The sequence below is a fragment of the Triticum urartu genome, chromosome 2 (assembly GCF_003073215.2).
Source record: "Triticum urartu cultivar G1812 chromosome 2, Tu2.1, whole genome shotgun sequence".
NCBI lineage: Eukaryota > Viridiplantae > Streptophyta > Magnoliopsida > Poales > Poaceae > Triticum > Triticum urartu.
The window spans coordinates 222,199,812-222,221,005 of NC_053023.1; positions in this window are offsets into that span (position 1 = coordinate 222,199,812).

Sequence of the window (21,194 nt, forward strand, 5' to 3'; positions counted from 1 at the left end):
TCTAGGCATTTTATGTGCATAATTCAAATTTGAACAACAAGCACATGTTCCAATGCACTAAAGTTGGTTGAAAAATCACATGTGTGTCTTTGGGCGAATTTGTAGGTCCCATGCAAGATATGGGAATGAAATTCAAACACCAGGGCACTATTGATTGCCGGCAAAACGTTGAGATGCCTGTTTTTTATATTCTAGTAAATCCAAAACTCGTCTGCAATTCATGAAACTTGGCATGCTATCATGGAGCGGCATCAACATGCCGTGGTAAAACAATTGTCCATTTTGGGGCAGTTTCGGGTATAAGCTTCTCACAAACCAGAGCTTCTCACAACAAGCATGATGGTTTCGATAGGGAACGTACCACCTTTGGGGATGAAACGATATCCATTGCCTCTTATTGCTTTAAAAAAATTTCTAGTGTCAACATAGAACTACATGAGTGTTGTGTCAATTTTTGTGATTTTCAGGGTTCGTTTGGACATTTTTAGGCATTAACTGGGTTTTCTACGCATTTTATGTGAATAATTCAAATTTGAACTACAAACAGATGCACCAATGCACTAAGGTTGGTTGAAAAATCTAATTCGTGTCCTTGGGTGAATTTCTAGGTCCGATGAAAGGGATGGGATTGAAAGTCCAACACCAGGGCACTGTTGATTGCCGGCAAAACATTGAGATGCCTTCTTTTTAAATTCTAGTAAATCCAAAACTCGTGTGAAATTCATAAAACTTGGCATACTATTATGGAGCGTCATCAACATGCCGTGCTAAAGAAATTGTCCCGTTTGGGGTAGGTTCGGGTATATGCTTCTCACAAACCAGAGCTTCACACAACAAGCATGATGGTTTCAATAGGGAATGTACCACTGTCGGTGTCAAAACCGGCGGATCTCGGGTAGGGGGTCCCGAACTGTGCGTCTAAAGCGGATGGTAACAGGAGGCAGCGGACACGATGTTTACCCAGGTTCGGGCCCTCTTGATGGAGGTAATACCCTATGTCCAGCTTGATTGTTCTTGATGATACGAGTATTACAAGAGTTGATCTACAACGAGATCATAGAGGCTAAACCCTATAAGCTAGGCTATGGTATGATTGTATGTTGTCCTATAGACTAAACCCTCCTGTTTATATAGACAAGGAGGGAGCTAGGGTTACACAGAGTCGGTTACAAGGGAGGAGATCTACATATCTATATTGCCAAGCTTGCCTTCCACACCAAGGAGAGTCCCATCCGGACACGATATGAAGTCTTCAATCTTGTATCTTCATAGTCCAACAGTCCGACCAAAGGATATAGTCCGGCTGTCCGGAGACCCCCTAATCCAGGACTCCCTCAGTAGCCCCTGAACCAGGCTTTCACTAATGATGAGTCCGGCGCGCAGTTTTGTCTTTGGCATTGCAAGGCAGGTTCCTCCTCCGAGTACTCCATAGAAGATTTTGGACCCGAAGATAGTGTACGGCTCTGCAAAACAGTCTCCCCATGATGGCTTCGATGGGGAATGTACCACCTTAGAGGACAGGACGATATCCGTTGCCTCTTATTGCATTCAAATAATTTCTAGTGTCAACATAAAACAACAGGAGTGTTGTGTTTAATCTTGGAATTTTTCGAGGTTCGTTTGGCCTTTTTTATACAATAACTAGGGTTTCTAGGCATTTTATGTGCATAATGAAAATTTGTACTACAAGCACAAGCTCCAATGCACCATAGTTGGTTGAAAAATCACATGTGTGTCCTAGGGTGAATTTCTAGGTCCCATGCCAGAGATCGGAATGAAATTCAAACACCATGGCACTTTTGATTGTGGGCAAAACATTGAGATGCCTGGTTTTTAAATTCTACTAAATCCAAAACTCGTCTAAAATTCATGAGACTTGGCATGCTATCATGGAGCGACATCAACATGACATGGTAAAAAATTCGTCCTATTTGGGGCACGTTCAAGTATAAGCTTCTCACAAACTAGAGCTTCTCAAAACAAGCATGATGGTTTTGATAGGGAACGTACCACCTTTGGGGACGGAATGATATCCGTTGCCTCTTATTGCTCTCAAAAAATTTCTAGTGTCAACATAGAACAACATAAGTGTTGTGTTTAATCTTGGAATTTTTCGGGGTTCGTTTGGCTTTTCTATACATTAACTGGGTTTTCTATGCATTTTATGTGCATAATTCAAATTTGAACTACAAGCACATGCACCAATGAACTAAGGTTGGTTGCAAGGTCTAATCTGTGTCCTTGGGTGAATTTCTAGGTCCCATGCAAGAGATGGGAATGAAATTCAAACACAAGGGAACTGTTGATTGCCGGCAAAATGTTGAGATGCCTACTTTTTAAATCTAGTAAATCCAAAACTCGTCTGAAATTCATGAAACTTGGGATACAATCATGGAGCGTCATCAACATGTTGTGTTAAAAAAATTGTCCCATTTGGGGTAGGTTCGTGTATATGCTTCTCACAAACCAGAGCTTCACACAACACGCATGATGGTTTCAATAGGGAATGTACCACCTTTGGGGACGGGATGATATCCATTGACCATTATTGCTTTCCAAAAATTTCTAGTGTCAACATAGAACAACAGAAGTGTTCTGTTTAATCTTGGAATTTTTCGGGGTACGTTCGGCCTTTTTATACGTTAACTGGGTTTTCTAGGCATTCTATGTGCATAATTCAAATTTGAACTACAAACACATGCTCAAATGCACCAAAGTTGGTTGAAAAATCACACGTGTGTCCTTGGGTGAATTTTCTAGGTCCAATGCAAGAGATTGGAATGAATTTCAAACACCGCGGCACTATTGATTGCCGACAAAACGTTGAGATACCTGGTTTTTAAATTATATTAAATCCAAAACATATCTGAAATTCATGAACCTTGGCATCCTATCATCAAGCGGGATTAACATGCCGTGGCAAAATTTTTGTCCCATTGGGGGTAGGTTTGGGTAAAAGCTTCTCAGAAACCAGAGCTTCTCACAACAAGCATGATGGTGTCGATAGGGAACGTACCACCTTTGAGGACATGACGATATCCGTTGCCTCTTATTGCTTTCAAAAAATTTCTAGTGTCAACATAGAACAACAGGAGTGTTGCGTTTAATCTTGGAATATTTCGGGGTTTGTTTGGCCTTTTTTATACATTAACTAGGTTTTCTAGGCATTTTATGTGCATAATTCAAATATGAACTACAAGCACAAGCTCCAATGCACCATAGTTGGTTGAAAAATCACATGTGTGTCCTTGGGTGAATTTCTAGGTCCCGTGCAGGAGATGGGAATGAAATTCAAACACCATGGCACTGTTGATTGCAGGAAAAACATTGAGATGCATGGTTTTTAAATTCTAGTAAATCCAAAACTCGTCTGAAATTCATGAGACTTGGCATGCTATCATGGAGCGACATCAACATGCCATGGTAAAAAATTCGTCCCATTTGGGGCAGGTTCGGGTATAAACTTGTCACAAACTAGAGCTTCTCAAAACAATCATGATTGTTTCAATAGGGAACGTACCACCTTTGTGACAGAATGATATCCGTTGCCTCTTATTGCTTTCACAATTTTCTAGTGTCAACATAGAACAACATGAGTGTTGTGTTTAATCTTGGAATTTTTTGGGGTTCGTTTGGCCTTTTTCTATACATTAACTACGTTTTCTAGGTATTTTATGTGCATAATTCAAATTTGAACAACAAGCACATGCTCCAATGCACTAAAGTTGATTGAAAAATCACATGTGTGTCCTTGGGTGAATTTGTAGGTCCCATGCAAGAGATGGGAATGAAATTCAAACACCAGGGCACTGTTGATTGCCGACAAAACGTTGCGATGCCTAGTTTTTATATTCTAGTAAATCCAAAACTAATCTGAAATTCATGAAACTTGGCATGCTATCATGGAGCGGCATCAACATGCCGTGGTAACAAATTTGTCCCATTTGGGGCAGGTTCGGGTATAAGCTTCTCACAACAAGCATGATGGTTTCGATAGGGAACGTCCCACCGTTGGGGATGAAACGATATCCATTGCCTCTTATTGCTTTCAAATAATTTCTAGGGTCAACACAGAACAACATGAGTGTTGTGTCAATTTTTGTGATTTTTCGGGGTTCGTTTGGACATTTTTAGGGATTAACTGGCTTTTCTATGCATTTTATGTGCATAATTCAAATTCAAACTACAAGCACATGCACCAATGCACTAAGGTCGGCTGAAAAATATAATATGTGTCCTTGGGTGAATTTCTACGTCCCATGCAAGAGATGGGAATGAAATTCAAACACCAGGGCACTGTTGATTGCCGGCAAAACGTCGAGATGCCTGCTTTTTAAATTCTAGTAAATCCAAAACTCGTCTGAAATTCTTGAAACTTGGCACACTATCATGGAGCGTCATCAACATGCCGTGTTAAAAAAATTGTCCCATTTGGGGTAGGTTCGGGTATATGCTTCTCACAAACTAGAGCTTCACACAACAAGCATGATGGTTTCAATAGGGAATGTACCACTGTCGGTGTCAAAACCGGCGGATCTCTGGTAGGGGGTCCCGAACTTTGCGTCTAAAGCGGATGGTAACAGGAGGCAGGGGACACGATGTTTACCCAGGTTCGGGCCCTCTTGATGGAGGTAATACCCTACGTCCTGCTTGATTGTTCTTGATGATATGAGTATTAGAAGAGTTGATCTACCACGAGATCATAGAGGCTAAACCCTAGAAGCTAGCCTATGGTATGATTGTATGTTGTCCTATGGACTAAACCCTCCGGTTTATATAGACACCGGAGGGGGCTAGGGTTACATAGAGTCGGTTACAATGAAGGAGATCTACATATCTGTATTGTCAAGCTTGCCTTCCTTGCCAAGGAGGGTCCCATCCGGACAAGAGACGAAGTCTTCAATCTTGTATCTTTATAGTCCAATAGTCCGGCCAAAGGATATAGTCCGGCTGTCTAGAGAACCCCTAATCCAGGACTCCCTCAGTAGCCCCTGAACCAGGCTTTCAATGACAATGATTCCGGCGCGCAGTTTTGTCTTCGGCATTGCAAGGCGGGTTCCTCCTCCGAATACTCCATAGAAGATTTTGGACCCGAAGATAGTGTCCGGCTCTGCAAATTTTTTTCCACATACCACCGTAGAGACAATAATATTTCCACAAATCTAATCTGCTGACACGTTTTGACAACACGACATCATGACATGGCCTCGTCATTATCAGAACCGTTTTTCCCAACCAGCACCGCACATATTGCGAGGCAGTTTTCTTGACACGTCTTATCAAAGCAGAGATCGTGCCCCCCTTATTACGGGATTCTCATCAATACGGACGTGGGTAACCCACTCGTGCCCGTTGGTATGACTCCTCGATTTTAGGCAAGTCCAAGATGGCCGCGAGGAGGATGCTTGATATTCACCCTCTTTATAAAGAGGGCAAGGCCTGTCCTTTTTTCCTCTCGTGCTCAATCGAATCCTTCCCCCACCTCCAGTTACAACACCCAAGGCTCAGGTCAGGCGCTTCGGACCTTCAACCATGTCCGGATACAACCTCCAGGGTCGGTGGATGCCTTCCTCTGTCACAGAGGAGGACATCAAGAAGCTGAGAGAGGCCAGGTATCTGACCACCGAAATCTCGCATAGGCTGCCCGCCCGAGGGCAGGTCATCCGCACTCCAAAACCCAACAAGAGTGTTGTGTTCGTCTCTCACTTCCTCCGAGGGCTAGGCCTCACTCTGGATCCCTTTGTTAGGGGGCTCATGTTCTATTATGGGGTGGATTTCCACGATACGGCCTTGGATTCCCTCCTTCACATCTCGTCATTCATCGTCGTATGTGAGGCCTTCCTCCGCATTACCCCACACATCAGCTTGTGGGTCAAGACCTTCAATGTGAAGCCGAAGATAATCGAGGGGCGGCACACAGAGTGCGGAGGTGCCGTAATAAGAAAAAGTGTTGATGCTCCATGGCCAGAGGGTTCCTTCCCGGAGGTGTCCAGTTTGTGGGAGCAGGAGTGGTTTTATATCACAGCTCCCCGAAGTGCCAAGTGGGTAACCGCCCCTGCCTTTCGCTTGGGCCCCCCACCACAACTGACGTCATGGATCAGCAAGGGGCTGAACTGGGGTCCAGTAAATGATGTGCCGATATTGCAGGGTCGCATCCGAGATCTCCTTGAGCGAGATGTCAGCTTGGTCATGGTATTGCAAGTCATGCTAGTTCGTCGAGTCCAGCCTTGCAAACGTCGACCCCTCTGTATGTGGGAATTCAACCGGGAAGGACCGCAAACTATTCAGCACTTCCTCGGCATGACGCTCGAAGAGATGTACAAATTGTTCTTCGGACCCCAAATAAAGTGTCCGGACACCACCGAGGATGCGGGTCTAAGCTGTAACCGCCTTGATACCCAAGTAAGTAATCCCATGGCCGAACATGTTGTCCTTTTATTTATCATGACATCATTCTGAAAAGTCGCTCTTTGACCAGGACTGGATAGCAAAGGCGAAGATGATCAAGTGTTCGGCCCCCCATCCCGAAGGCTTGGCTAATCCAGTACTAGACAAAATGCTTGAGCCGGTGCCTTATCAGGTGCCCTCAAAGGAAGATAAAGGGGGAATAAAGAGGCCGAAAGCGGGGGAATTAGCACCTCCGCGAAGCAGGATAACTAGGGAGAAGAATCTGACATTCCCTCTCCCCGAGGAAGGAAGAGGACCACCTCAGAAGATCCGGAAACAAAGGCTTCCAAATGGGGGAAGAAATCTTCGCCAGAGGGTCCTGCCTCGGAGGGTATTCTTGCCGCACAATGTCCGCAAGGGGATCAGCCCTCTATCGAGTTATAAGTAATCAAAAAGTACTTAATAGTGAAAGTATCCTACCTCACTTCTGAAGATAATAACCGAAGCTTATATCTTGTAGTTCGGATCGTAGCCCTTCTCGACAGAGTTCGTCTTCGAGGGATCATCTTTCGGAGATGATGGAGAGCGAAACACCTCCCCCTGCCACCCCGCCTCATGAGGCGGGCGACCCTGAAGTCTCGTCGCGGAGGGTCTCTCCTGATCCGCCAAGGCCAGAGGGTAATCCTTTGGCCACCCCGAGTCCTCAGTATTCGGCTCCTAAAGAGAGCAACAGAAAGAGTCCAGAACCATACATTGTGCGGTCGGACGCACTGAAGGATCTTCTGGAGCAAGCGGCCATCTCAGAAGCGCATCGTACGCTAATGGGTACGGTAATTGAAAGGATTTCATCCGCTGAAAGCGGATTGCATGAAGCTTTTATGAGTCTGCTGAGAGGCTTTGAGGTACGTGAAATAGTGTATGTTTTTGATAGTACCATACACGTTAGGTGTGCCCTATGCAGATAGTAGCCCCTGAGACTCTGGTTGCTGTCGAAAATGGTGGCAAACAGAGGATCATAGTCCCAGGTAATAACCAGACCGCATTTATGTGCAGGTTGCTGAAGGTCCGGTGGCTAGCTGGACTGATGGGTTTGCCGAGCTAAAGCGGCAACTTGATGCGACAGATGCTGACATCGTGCTTGTCAACAAGCGGCTTGATGAGGCACAGGGTAAGTGATTTCTCCGGTGATCAACACATAGTAAGAAGAGCATGATGCCGGTATCTTTAATATGTTGTGACTGCAGATGGAGCTACCACCGTGGAGACCCTTCGGGCGGAGCTTGCCCGGGCCAAGGAACAACCATGGAATAGCGATGCCGCTGCTCTAAAGGTGGTCGAAGAGCTGAGGGCCGAACAGGACACGCATTGCCAGAGCAGGGAAAGAATAGCCAAGATGGCCGTTGAGTTGAAAGATGCCGCTGACTGTTACCAGCGTCTTGAAAAAGAAAGCCGAGCGAGGGCGACGGACCTGGAGAAGGCCATGGTAGCAGCCAAGGAAGCCCGCTCTAAAATCAGAGCAACGAAGGAGGAGCCGCGTTAAGCTGCAGATATCGTGGCTGGGAAGCCCTTCTTGTTGCGGACTAGGTTCAGGGATCCGAAGTATGCTCCTCTTGATCAACTATGGAGTTCTGCAGACGCCTACGTGAATTTGGCAGCAAGTGCTGCTGATGCGGCTGAGTACTTCAAGGATGAAAAAGATCGGGAAGTGGAAAAGCTGTTCCGGTCGCAGTTCCATGCTCCAGTGCGTCCGCTGCTGTTGAATGAGCGAATGGCCGAGTGGGCCGAACTCCATAGGTTGTCCAGACTTGCCATGAGGTCTGTTGTGGATCATCTGTGGCCGGGAGGGCCAAGGCCGAATAGTTACTTTAGTTTAGTGCAACAATTCCTTGGTGATGTGCCACACACCGATGCTAGGAAGAGGTCGGCGTGCATAGAGGGTGCGTGGATGGCCTTTGCCCGTGTCAAGACATACTGGGTAGAAATGGAGGCCACCACTATTGCAACATAGGGTTCGGCCGTGGGCCGAGTGGCTGCCGAGCACTACTTTGAAGAAGTCCTTGAAGGCGCTCGTTCGATAGAGGCTCAGTGCTTGAAGAATATTATGTTCTAGTGACATGTACTCCCATTGTAAAAACAATGTTTTATTGAGTTATCAAGGCTGTGTTTATACTTTTGCCTAAAAGTATTATGATGCCTCATGTGCGTCCGTTTATGTATATATGTATATAACATGAAAGTTTGCAGTCGTCGGCTTCCGGCCCCACGCATATAATGCGGGCGTGTTCGCAAAAAACGCATATTCACACTTGATCCAACGTCTTGGTCCATGAAGGAGGTGGTAGCGCAGTGAACGAGGCATTCGGACTATATTGCTTTAACACTTTCACTTAGCCATAGGAGTTTGATGGTGGGGCTACTATATAGCCCCTGGTACTTCTGCGCTCGTCCGAATATGGGGCGCGTACGTACATGACCGGAAAACAGCCCTTCGTTAATGCAGAGGAATCCCGGAGATTCCGCTGAGTCATCGAGTGGTTGACCAGTCTCGCGCTTTATCATGACAGTTAGTTTTCGGCTTTCTCTACTGAGGTGCTCATCCGGAAGAACCAGGGCACAATCGCAATTGTTCTCCCAGTGCTACCTTAGCCGATATAGCGCAACGTAAGGTACCAAAACATGGGAGCAGGGCAAACCCAACATTTGACCAAAGACATGATTCGGAGCTGATGCATATAAGGCCAAATGCGCGACGCCGAACACTCCCTAAGGTATTTGGTCTTTATAACATATGCCAGGTTGAACAATGCCCTTAATAATAAACCCCGAGTGTCCAGGTACGTGCAATATCCTGACGTGGCCACATGCCAATAACGTCAGCATCCTTCTCGGTTGTATTGAGTATCCGAAGGATGTGAACAACAAGAGACAATAAAAAAGGTTTACGAAGGGTCTTAATCTGAAAAGAAACATTGAAGCGGGTCTCTGCTGCACGTCTGTGCCTGTGTCTCCGTTGTGCCGTGTCCTGGATGGGTGTAGCACGGTTGTCATCTGTAAAAGAGAAGAACTTAGGTGAAAGTTGACGTGCCAAAAAATTGGTTATTATCAATTAACCATTAAAATTCAAGATAAGTCAAGTTGAGCCGGACTAGCCCTCATTACACGCGGGAAGCCCCTGGTACCGTCTATGAGGGTTTGACCATCAAACCAATCTCATGTGTATGTAGTGGTGCACCGGACTCATCTAACCGTGTCCGTGGTCTTGACAACCTGTCATTTTTTCTGGTTGGTGAGGTTGTCTAGTGCTCGGCTATTAAAGCCTCCGCACATTCTTCCGCGCGCAGTGAATGCTCAATATTTCCGCTAACTGTGATGGTGCCACGTGGACCGGGCATCTTAAGATTGAGAGAAGCGTAATGCGGTATTGCATTAAAATGAGCAAAAAACGTTCTTCCGAGTAGTGGTTGATAGCCACTTCGGAATGGAGCGATGTAAAAAGTTAACCTTTCGCTTCAGAAGTTGTCGGGAGAACCAAATACAAACTCTAGTAATAGAGAGCCCATACAGCGGGCCTCTAGGCCTGGTATTACTCCCTTGAAGGTAGTATTACTGTGGCTTATTTTTGTCGGGTCTATCCCCATTTTGCGGCCTGTGTCCTGATATATCAAATATAGACCACTGCCGCCGTCCATGAGGACTCGTGTGAGATGGTATCCGTTTATTATTGGGTCTAACACCAAGGCAGCCAATCCTTCGTGTTGGATGCTTGTCGCGTGATCCCCACGATCAAAAGTGATCGGGCAGGCCAACCAGGGGTTGAACTTAGGGGTGACGGGCTCTATGGCGCGTGTGTCTCAAAGTGCATGTTTGCTTCTCCTCTTCGTCACATGGATCATGTTTACTGTTTTAACCTCTAGTGGGAATTTTTTCTATCCTCCATTGCTTTGCTGGCGAGGTTCGTCCTCGTCTTCGCTTGGTGTCTCCCCCCCCCTTTGTGTTCGGCATTTAGCTTACCAGCCTGCTTGAAGACCCAGCATTCTCTATGGGTTTGATTTGCAGGTTTATCGGGGGTGCCATGAATCTGACATAATTTGTCAAGAATCCTGTTTAGGCCAGACGGTCCATCTCTGCTGCCTTTGATAGGCTTTTTCCGCTGACCTGGTCAAGAGCCCCTAAATCCGGCGTTTACCACCGTATTATCTGGGCTATTTTCTTTATTTCGACGCTTGTTTCTATTGCATCATGGTTCTTTATTTCGACGCTTGTTTCTATTGCCATCCCTGACTTCGGATGTGCTTGGGTCGCTGGTGCTACTTCGGGCTAACCAGCTATCTTCGCCCATGCAAAAGCGGGTCATGAGGCTTGTCAGGGCTGCCATTGTTCTCAGTTTTTCTTGGGCGAGGTGTCTGGCGAGCCATTCATCTCGGACGCTGTGTTTGAAAGCTGCTAAGGCTTCGTCGGCCGGACAGTCGATGATTTGGTTCTTCTTAGTGAGAAACCTGTTCCAAAGCTTTCGGGCGGACTCTCCAGGCTGTTGAATTATATGACTTAAATCGTCTGCATCCGGAAGTCGGACATAGATCCCTTGAAAATTTGCCCGGAAAGCATCCTCGAGCTCCTCCCAACTTCCAATTGAGTTTTCGGGGAGGCTTTTCAGCCAGTGCCGAGCTGGTCCTTTAAGCTTGAGGGGCAGGTATTTGATGGCATGGAGATCGTCTCCGCGAGCCATATGGATATGGAGGATAAAGTCCTCAATCCAGACCCCAGGGTCTGTGGTCCCGTCGTACGCCTCTATATTCACTGGTTTGAATCCTTCTGGGAATTCGTGGTCCAGCACATCATCGGTGAAACATAGGGGGCGTGCGGCACCCCTGTGTTTGGATTTACCATGGCGTTCAGACGGTTGTAGTATTTAGTTTTGATTTTGTGCCGGAGCGCGCTTCCTAGATCCATAGATGGATCTGGACGTTCCAGATTTTTGGCGCAAGTCCTCACATAGATCGTGTGTTGACTTATGTGCGACCTTGTTAGCCGCTCTATCGCGGTCACAAGGTGGTTGATCCGGCCGGTTGGTTGTTTAATTTTTCGGCTGTGTGGGCTCTAAGGCCTCATCGTCGAATTCACGTAATAGCCTGCGCTTTGGATAGCTCTTTTTGTGGTAACTTCCACCATACTTTTCTTCGTTGTCGAGCACATTGTTCCACCTTCTGTTGAGCGTATTTTGTGCGGCCTTAAGCCTTTGCTTCTGCTTCTTCATACTCCTCTTTGTGGCAATAAGCCTTCTGCGGAGGTTCTCTTGCTCCAAGTGCATTTCCGGGATGATGTGTGCATCTTCGTCCGGACTGTTTTCCTCCTAGAGGGGGTTTGATGAGGTTTATCCTCAGCGTTGCCGTGTTCGGACGTCGGATCCATACTATGTTCGCCGTTTGCAGCTTCATCGTGCTCTGCCGCTGGGGCAATGTGGTTGTCGTTTCCTCTGGAGTCGACTGGAGTGTTATTTTCTCATGCGCTGTTATCGCTGTTTTTTCTATGGAGGGACTTAGAGCGGCGCCACTGACGTCGACGCTTGGGTTGCTTCTTGGAGGGGCCATCCTCCGCTGTCTCTTCGCCATTGCCTTCTTTGGGTGTATACACCATGTATATGTCATGTGATGAAGTGGCAGTCTGGCGCCCTGTGGGCACTGGTTCCTTTTCGTCTCCTGCATCTTCGTCCATGCCGTCGATGTCTTCGGAGTCGAAGTCGAGCATGTCGGTTAAGTCGTCAACAGTGGCTACTAAGTGGGTGGTGGGTGGGTAGTGAATTTCTTCGTCGTCCGCATCCCATTCTAGCCGGACATAGTTCGGCCAAGGTTCTCCTGACAAGGAGAGAGACCTTGTTGAATTTAGCACATCGCCGAAAGGCGAGTGCTGAAAGATATCCATGGAGGTGAACTTCATGATTAGTGCCCTGTCGGATTCGATAGGCACGGATGCAGGCGGCTCAGAGTCCGTGGCCGGAGACGAATCCAATGGTTCGGCGACACGGCTCTCGTAAGGGGTGAATTCAGTATCCGGCTCCATCGCCACTAAGAGTGCGGCCTCCATGGCGGGGTCTATCCCTCCGTCCTCGGATGGCGCAATTTGCTCCGGATTGAAGGTCGGAGTAGTTGTAGATGCGATCTCCCGAACACTATTCGACGCTAGAGTTATGTCATGCTCGTCGTGATTGTGCGGCGCACCTGACATGGGCTCGAATCCGTTGAAGATCAAGTCTCCGTGGATGTCGGCAGTGTAGTTTAAGTTTCCGAACCTGACCTGATGACCTGGGGCGTAGCTCTCGATCTGCTCCAAATGGCCAAGCAAATTGGCCCGCAGTGCGAAGCCTCTGAATACAAAGATCTGTATCGCATCGTTTGATTGTTCTTGATGATATGAGTATTACAAGAGTTGATCTATCACGAGATCGTAGAGGCTAAACCCTAGAAGCTAGCCTATGGTATGATTGTATGTTGTCCTACGAACTAAACCCTCCGGTTTATATAGACACCGGAGGGGGCAAGGGTTACACAGAGTCGGTTACAAGGGAGGAGATCTACATATCCGTATTGCCAAGCTTGCCTTGTATGCCAAGGAGAGTTCCATCCGGACACGAGACGAAGTCTTCAATCTTGTATCTTCATAGTCCAACTGTCCGGCCAAATGATATAGTCCGGTTGTCCGGAGACCCCCTAATCCAGGACTCCCTCAACCACCTTTGGGGACGGGACAATATCCGTTGCCTCTTATTGCTTTCGAAAAATTTCTAGTGTCAACATAGAACAACAGGCGTGTTGTGTTTAATCTTGGAATTTTTTGGGGTTCGTTTGGTCTTTTGATACATTAACTGGGTTTTCTAGGCATTTTATGTGCATAATTCAAATTTGAACTACAAACACATGCTCCAATGCACCAAAGTCGGTTGAAAAACCACAAGTGTGCCCTTGGGTGAGTTTCTAGGTCCCATGCAAGAGATGGGAATGAATTTCAAACACCAGGGCACTATTGATTGCCGGAAAAATGTTGAGATACCTGGTTTTTAAATTCTAGTAAATCCAAAACTCGTTTGAAATTCATGAAACTTGGCATGCTAACATGGAGCAGCAGGTTTGGTAGGTTTGGGTATAAGCTTCTCACAACAAGCTTGATGGTTTCGATAGGGAATGCACCACCTTTGTGGACGGGACGATATCCGTTGCCTCTTATTGCTTTCAAAAAAATTCTAGTGTCAACATAGAACAACAAGAGTGGTGTGTTTAATATTGGAATTTTTCAGGGTTCGATTGGCTATTTTTATAAATTAACTAGGTTTTCTAGGCATTTCATGTGCATAATTCAAATTTGAACTACAAGCACATGCTCCAATGCACCAAAGTTGGTTGAAAAATCACATTTGTGTCCTTGGGTGAATTAATAGGTCCCATGCAAGAGATGGGAATGAAATTCAAACACCATGGTGCCGTTGATTGCCCGCAAAATGTTGAGATGCCTGGTTTTTAAATTATAGTAACTCCAAAACTCGTCTGAAATTCATGAAACTTGGCATGCTATCATGGAGCGGCATCAACATGCCATGGTAAAAAATTTGTCCCATTTGGGGCAGGTTCGAGTATAAGCTTCTCACAAACCAGAGCTTCTCACAACAAGCATGATGGTTTCGATAGGGAGCGTACTACCTTTGGGGACGGGACGATACTTGTTGCCTCTTATTGCTATCAAAAAATTCTAGTGTCAACATAGAACAACAGGAGTGTTGTGTTTAATCTTGGAATTTTTCGGGGTTCGTTTGGCCTTTTTTATACATTAACCTTGTTTACTAGGCATTTTATGTGCATAATTCACATTTGAACAATAAGCACATGCTCCAATGCACTAAAGTTGGTTGAAAAATTACATGTATGTCCTTGGGTGAATTTGTAGCTCCCATATAAGAGATGGGAATGAAATTCAAACACCAGGGCACTGTTGAATGCCGACAAAACGTTGAGATGCTTGGTTTTTATATTCTACTAAATCCAAAAGTCGTCTAAAATTCATGTAACTTGGCATGTTGTCATGGAGCAGCATCAACATGCCGTGGTAAAAAAATAGTCCTATTTGGGGCAGGCTCGGGTATAAGCTTCTCACAAACTAGAGCTTCTCACAACAAGCATGATGGTTACCATGGGGAACGTCCCACCTTTGGGGATGAAATGATATCCATTGCCACTTATTGCTTTCAAAAAATTTCTAGTGTCAACATAGAACAACATGAGTGTTGTGTCAATTTTTGTGATTTTTCGGGGTTCGTTTGGACATTTTTAGGCATTAACTGGGTTTTCTATGCATTTTATGTGCATAATTCAAATTTGAACTAGAAGCACATGCACTAATGCACTAAGGTTAGTTGAAAAATCTAATATGTGTCCTCGGGTGAATTTCTAGGTCCCATGCAAGAGATGGGAATGAAATTCAAACACCAGAGCATTGTTTATTGCCGGAAAAATGTTGGGATGGCTGGTTTTTAAATTCTAGTAAATCCAAAACTTGTCTGAAATTCATGAAACTTGGCATGCTATCATGGAGTGGCATCAACATGTCGTGTTGAAATATTTGTCCCATTTGGGGCAGGTTTGGGTATATGCTTCTCACAAACTAGAGCTTCTCACGAAAAGCATGGTGGTTTTGATAGGGAAGTACCACCTCTGGGGATGGGACGATATCCGTTGCCTCTTATTGCTTTCAAAAAATTTATAGTGTCAACATAGAACAACAGGAGTGTTGTGTTTAATCTTGGAACTTTTCGGGGTCCGTTTGGCCTCTTTATACATTAACTGGGTTTCCTAAGCATTTCATGCGCATAATTCAAATTTGATATACAAGCACATGCTCCAATGCACCAAAAGTTGGTTGAAAAGTGACATGTGTGTCCTTGGGTGAATTTCTAGATCCCATGCAAGAGTTGGGAATGAATTTCAAACACTAGGGCACTGTTGATTGCCGGCAAAACATTGATATGCCTGGTTTTTATATTGAAGTAAATCCAAAACTCGTCTGAAATTCATGAAACTTGGCATGCTATCATGCAGCGGCATCAACATGTTGTGGTAAAAAAATTGTCCCATTTGGGGAAGGTTCGGGTATAAGCTTCGCACAAACCAGAGCTTCTCACAACAAGGATGATGGTTTTGATAGGGAACATACCACCTTTAGGGACGGGACGATATTCGTTGCCTCTTATTGCTCTCAAAAAATTTCTACTGTCAACATAGAACAACAGGAGTGTTGTGTTTAATCTTGGAATTCTTCGGGGTTCGTTTGGCCTTTTTATACATTAACTGGGTTTTCTAGGTATTTTATGTGCATAATTCAAATTTGAACTACAAGCACATGCTCCAATGCACCATAGTTGGTTCAAAAATCACATGTTTGTCCTTGGGTGAATTCCTAGGTCACATGCAAGATATGGGAATGAAATTCAAACACCATGACAATGTTGATTGCCGGCAAAATGTTGAGGTGCCTGGTATTTATATTCTAGTAAATCCAACACCCGTCTGAAATTCATAAACTTGGCATACTATCGTGGAGCGGCACCAACATGGCTTGGTAATAAATTTGTCCCATTCGGGGGAGGTTCGGGTATAAGCTTCTCACAAACCAGAGCTTCTCCCAACAAGCATGATGGTTTCGATATGGAATGTACCACCTTTATGGACGGGACGATATCCGTTGCCTCTTATTGCTTTCAAAAATTTTCTAGTGTCAACATAGAACAACATGAGTGTTGTGTTTAATCTTGGAATTTTTCGAGGTTCGTTTAGCCTTTTTATACATTAACTGCATTTTCTAGGCCCGATGCAACAGATGGGAATGAAATTCAAACACCAAGGCACTGTTGATTGCCGGCAAAAGGTTGAGATGCCTGGTTTTATATTCTAGTAAATTCGAAACTCTTCTGAAATCCATGAAACTTGGCAAACTATCATGGAGCGGTATCAACATGTCATGGAAACAAAATTGTCCCAGTTGGGGCAGGTTCGGGTATAAGCTTCTCACAAACCAGAGCTTCTCACAACGAACATGATGGTTTCGATAGGAAACATCCCACCTTTGGGGAAGAAACGATATCCATTGCCTCTTATTGCTTTCAAAAATTTTCTAGTGTCAAAATAGAACAACATGAGTGTTGTGTCAATTTTTGTGATTTTTCGAGGTTTGTTTGAACATTTTTAGGCATTAACTGGGTTTTCTAGGCATATTATGTGCATAATTCAAATTTGAACTACAAGCACATGCACCAATGCACTAAGGTTGGCTAAAAAATCTAATTTGTTTCCATGAGTGAATTTCTAGGTCCCATGCAAGAGATGGGAATGAAATTCAAACACCTCGGCACTGTTGATTGCCGGCAAAATGTTGAGATGCCTCATTTTTAAATTCTAGTAAATCCAAAACTCGTCTGAAATTCATGAAACTTGGCATGCTATCATGGAGCGGCATCAACATGCTGTGTTAAAAATTTTGTCCCATTTGGGGCAGGTTCGGGTATATGCTTCCCACAAACTAGAGCTTCTCGCAACAAGCATGATGGTTTCGATAGGGAAGTACCACCTTTGGGGACGGGGCGATATCCGTTGCCTCTTATTGCTTTCAAAAATTTTATAGTGTCAACTGTAACGCCCTCGATGCGGCTATATCTCCGACGTGTCGAAGCACGACTTAGAGTCATAACCGCATTGAAAGCAATGTCAGAAGTGAGGTAATCTTCACACAACCCATGTAATACATAAGGGAAAGAGATACATAGTTGGCTTACAATCGCCACTTCACACAATTACATGAATAAAGCATTACATCATCCAGACACAATCAAGGTCCAACTACATAACCAAAATAAAAGAAGACTACCCCAAATGCTACACAGATCCCCGGTCGTCCCAACTGGGCTCCACTACTGATCAACTGGAAAACGGAACAACATAAATAACACGATCTTCATAGAGCTCCTCCTTGAGCTTGGTTGTGTCATATGCACGGTTCAACGGCACCTGCAAGCTGGTTTTGGAAGTATCTGTGAGTCACGGGCACTCAGCAATCTCACACCCTCGCGATCAAGAATATTTAAGCTTATAGGTAGAGTAAAAGGTATGAGGTGGAGCTGCAGCCAACGACTAGCATATTTGGTGGCTAACATACGCAAATGAGAGCGAGAAGAGAAGGCAAAAGCACGGTCGAACAACTATGATCAAGAAGTGATCGTAGAACAACCTACGTCAAGCATTACTCCAACACCGTGTTCACTTCCCGGACCCCGCCGAGAAGAGACCATCACGGTAAAACACGCGGTAGATGTATTTTAATTAAGGTCAATGTCGGTGTCAAAACTGGCGGATCTCGGGTAGGGGGTCCTGAACTGTGCGTCTAAGGCTGATGGTAACAGGAGGCAGGGGACATGAAGTTTTACCTAGGTTCGGGCCCTCTTCATGGAGGTAAAACCCTACGTCCCGCCTGATTAATATTGATCATATGGGTAGTACAAGAGTAGATCTACCACGAGATCAGAGAGGCTAAACCCTAGAAGCTAGCCTATGGTATGATTGTTGTATATGATCTATCGACTAGCCTGGCCTCGGTTTATATAATGCACTAGAGGCCTAGGATAACAAGAGTCCTAGCCGAATACGCCGGTGGGGTGGAGTCCCTGTCTTGATCACCAAGTCTTGTGGATTCTTCCATGTAGGCGGCAGCTGTCCAAACTGGCCCATGAGTATACGGCCATGGGGGTCCTCAGCGCAATCGAACAGATCGGGAGACGACATGGTGAGTACCGCCTAGTCCAGGACACCGTCAGTAGCCCCCTGAACCAGTCTTCAAGTTAGGGACACTCCTCGATTCTTCCGAAATGATCCTCATCTTCAGTTGTCAGTCTTGGAAACTGGTTCAACAAATCTTCCCATCTTCGATCTTGAGGATCACCGAAATGCATTCGACGAGTTTACACGTCGGGTATCCAAGGAGCCCCTTTAAGTTTCCGGCCTTTATGAATGCCTTGTTATTTTTATTCCACACCTCGGGTTTGAAGTTGTTCCTGGGAGGAAGTGTCCTCTTGCGTCCGAGCTCTAACGCCGGACTGCATTCGAGGTATCTTTTGCAGCCGAGCACCAATGCCGGACTGCTTCCGAGCTCTAACACCAAAATGTATCCGAGCTCCAACGCCGGACTGTGTCCAAGCTCCAACGCCGGACTATATCGAAGATCTCATAGATCATCTTGGTCCAAAAGAGTTGAAGGAGTTTAGCCGAGCTTAATGTTGGAAATGCCCTCTATGGAGCCAGCCACTAGCGCCTGAGCCTTATGCCGGACTGCTTCCGAGGTGGTGCACCACCCCGACCGTGGGCCAATTTTTTGTCAATATTTTTGTTTGGTGCAATTTATTCTCTGCCGAGATATATAGCTAGTAGCCCTCAAGGTGTGTATCGGTCTAAAACCCGAGATGCACCTGAAGGATGACATAAGACCGCTGATCCCAGTAGCCGCTGTGACTCAGGTTGATTTGCAAAATCGGTCTAGGATCAACTCCTAGGTCAGCAGAATACTTCAGGACACAAAAAGCAGTGTGCAGAGTCCTCGAGACTCAGGTTGGGTGCGGCCGACTAACTTGAGGATCATAATCTCCTCGAAAACTATATTGCACTTAAATTTTCTGCACTAGATTCCCAATGCAGTAGCCCCCGAGACACTGGTCGGGTGGCAACACTAGATCAGGGGATCGATACGTCCCTTTAAAATTAGTAAATGATAAGCCTGAAGCCCAGTAGCCCCCGAGCCTTAATGCGGGCACGGGTGGCCGAATTAAGGATCGATATCCTGAGTAAAATCACAAATTATGTGTAATGATTCTATGTATCCAAGTACATTACATCATTAATGATCGAATCCGCATTGTACAAAACTTTGTTGACCGACCATTGGCTTCCACCTCCTCGGCCAATAGCCGAGGAGTGTTTGTCCTACTTTATAAAGCCTTTATGAGGGCAAAGATTTACGACAAACAAGACAATCTGGCCATACGGTTTTATAAACAAAGGTACGCAGAGAGATATGTTATATCACTGTGTAACATAATAAATGTCTTCCAAAGAAAATAATCCCGCTATCGGTTCCTTTCTTTGGGTTGTCATGCTGAGCATGATCATGAAACCTCAGCTCTAATGTAAGAGCAAAATATTGAGGATTTAGTTTGGGAGGCCAGTTACTAGCCCCCGGTAGAGTTCGGCGACAGTCGAGGTCAAGCCGTAAACACTTCGGCCAATGTTATGAATCGCCAGTCATTTAACACCGTCATCGGATTGCTGACCAGTTTACGCTTATTGTGACAGTCAGTTTTCGGCTTTCTCCACTAAGGTGCTTAACCATGTGAGCTGGAAGCACAATCGCAGTGGTTCTCCCTTTGCACACCTAGCCGAACAAAGCGGAACGTAGGAGGCAAGCGCAGGAGCCGGGCAACCCAACTATTGATAGAAGACACAATTCAAAACCAATGCATATATAGTGAGATCCGAGAATGTTTTTGCCGAATCTATAAAGGTGTCCGTCATTGCACTATGAGACTTCTGCCGGAAACACACAAATAGTTTAAAAGTGCCATAAGCTTGGAAAACCAAAAAAATGTCAGTAAAAACTTGACGTCCGAACAAGATCAAGTGTTCGTGGCCAATCCAAAAATTGGGGGAAAATTGTGCTTCTATCGTGCATTAATATTACACATCCGATCTCAAGACTTCAAGCGGGTCAGCCTACGGCTGCAGCCTCCTATCCCGAAGGCGGAGTGCTTCTCGTTAGACCAGTGTAGTGAACTAAACTCGAGCGGTCACTAGAGAGAAAATGGGTTATCTGGCTATTGACCACACACTCACGTCGAAAAAGGAGCGATAGAAAAAGACTTTGCAACGACCAAGAAGAAAACACATTTACAATAAAATATCTCATATAAGTTTTAAGAGCCCCCATGTGACTTGGGTAGAAGAATTTTATGTATAATGATTGTATGTACCGAAGTACTTATATCATATCTTTGTCCAACCGAACTTTAAACGCGTCTTAACCGACCGTCGGCTTCTCCCTCTTCGGTCAAGGACCGAAAAGTGTTATGTACTCCACCTGTCAAGAATATCGACAGTGTTTCCGATAACCAGGCAACCGGGCCATAAGGCTGTAATAGACAAAGCGCGCTCAAGGAACTTATGCTATATTACAGACAAAGTGTAAGAAGCATCTTCGAAGAAAATAGTACCCCCACCGATACCTTTCGTCGGTTCTCATTATTGCTATGAGACTTGTGCAATAGATTTTTTGTACTCATGAGTTCCGTTGTGTGCCGACCATGATTGAAAACAATAAGAGCGCTAGATTTCGGCTTCACCCAGTCTGAGGTCAGAGCTCGGAGGACCCGGTCGTGACACTCGTAGAGGTGCTCCCTTTACTCCCTAGCCGAACAATCGGGAACGTAGGGGGTAAGCAAAGGAGCCAGGCATCCCAGCTTGCAAATCACTTAATTCAATATGGTGCATATTGTGGCGTAATACACCAACAAGGAACGAAGCCGTACAAGTATAATCATGTGCAAGAGGAAAAGCTTCATAAAGGAAGCCCCCAAATAAACGGGGTATTTGAATATGTGTGTCACAAACAAAGTTTGGACAAGGAAATTTTTTACAAGCAACTTTTTTCCAAAAAAGTATAATGCTAGGTCAATGCATGGAAGCGACTTAGCTGGTTAATGTGTTCGGCATTGATGACGTGGTCCGAGCTTG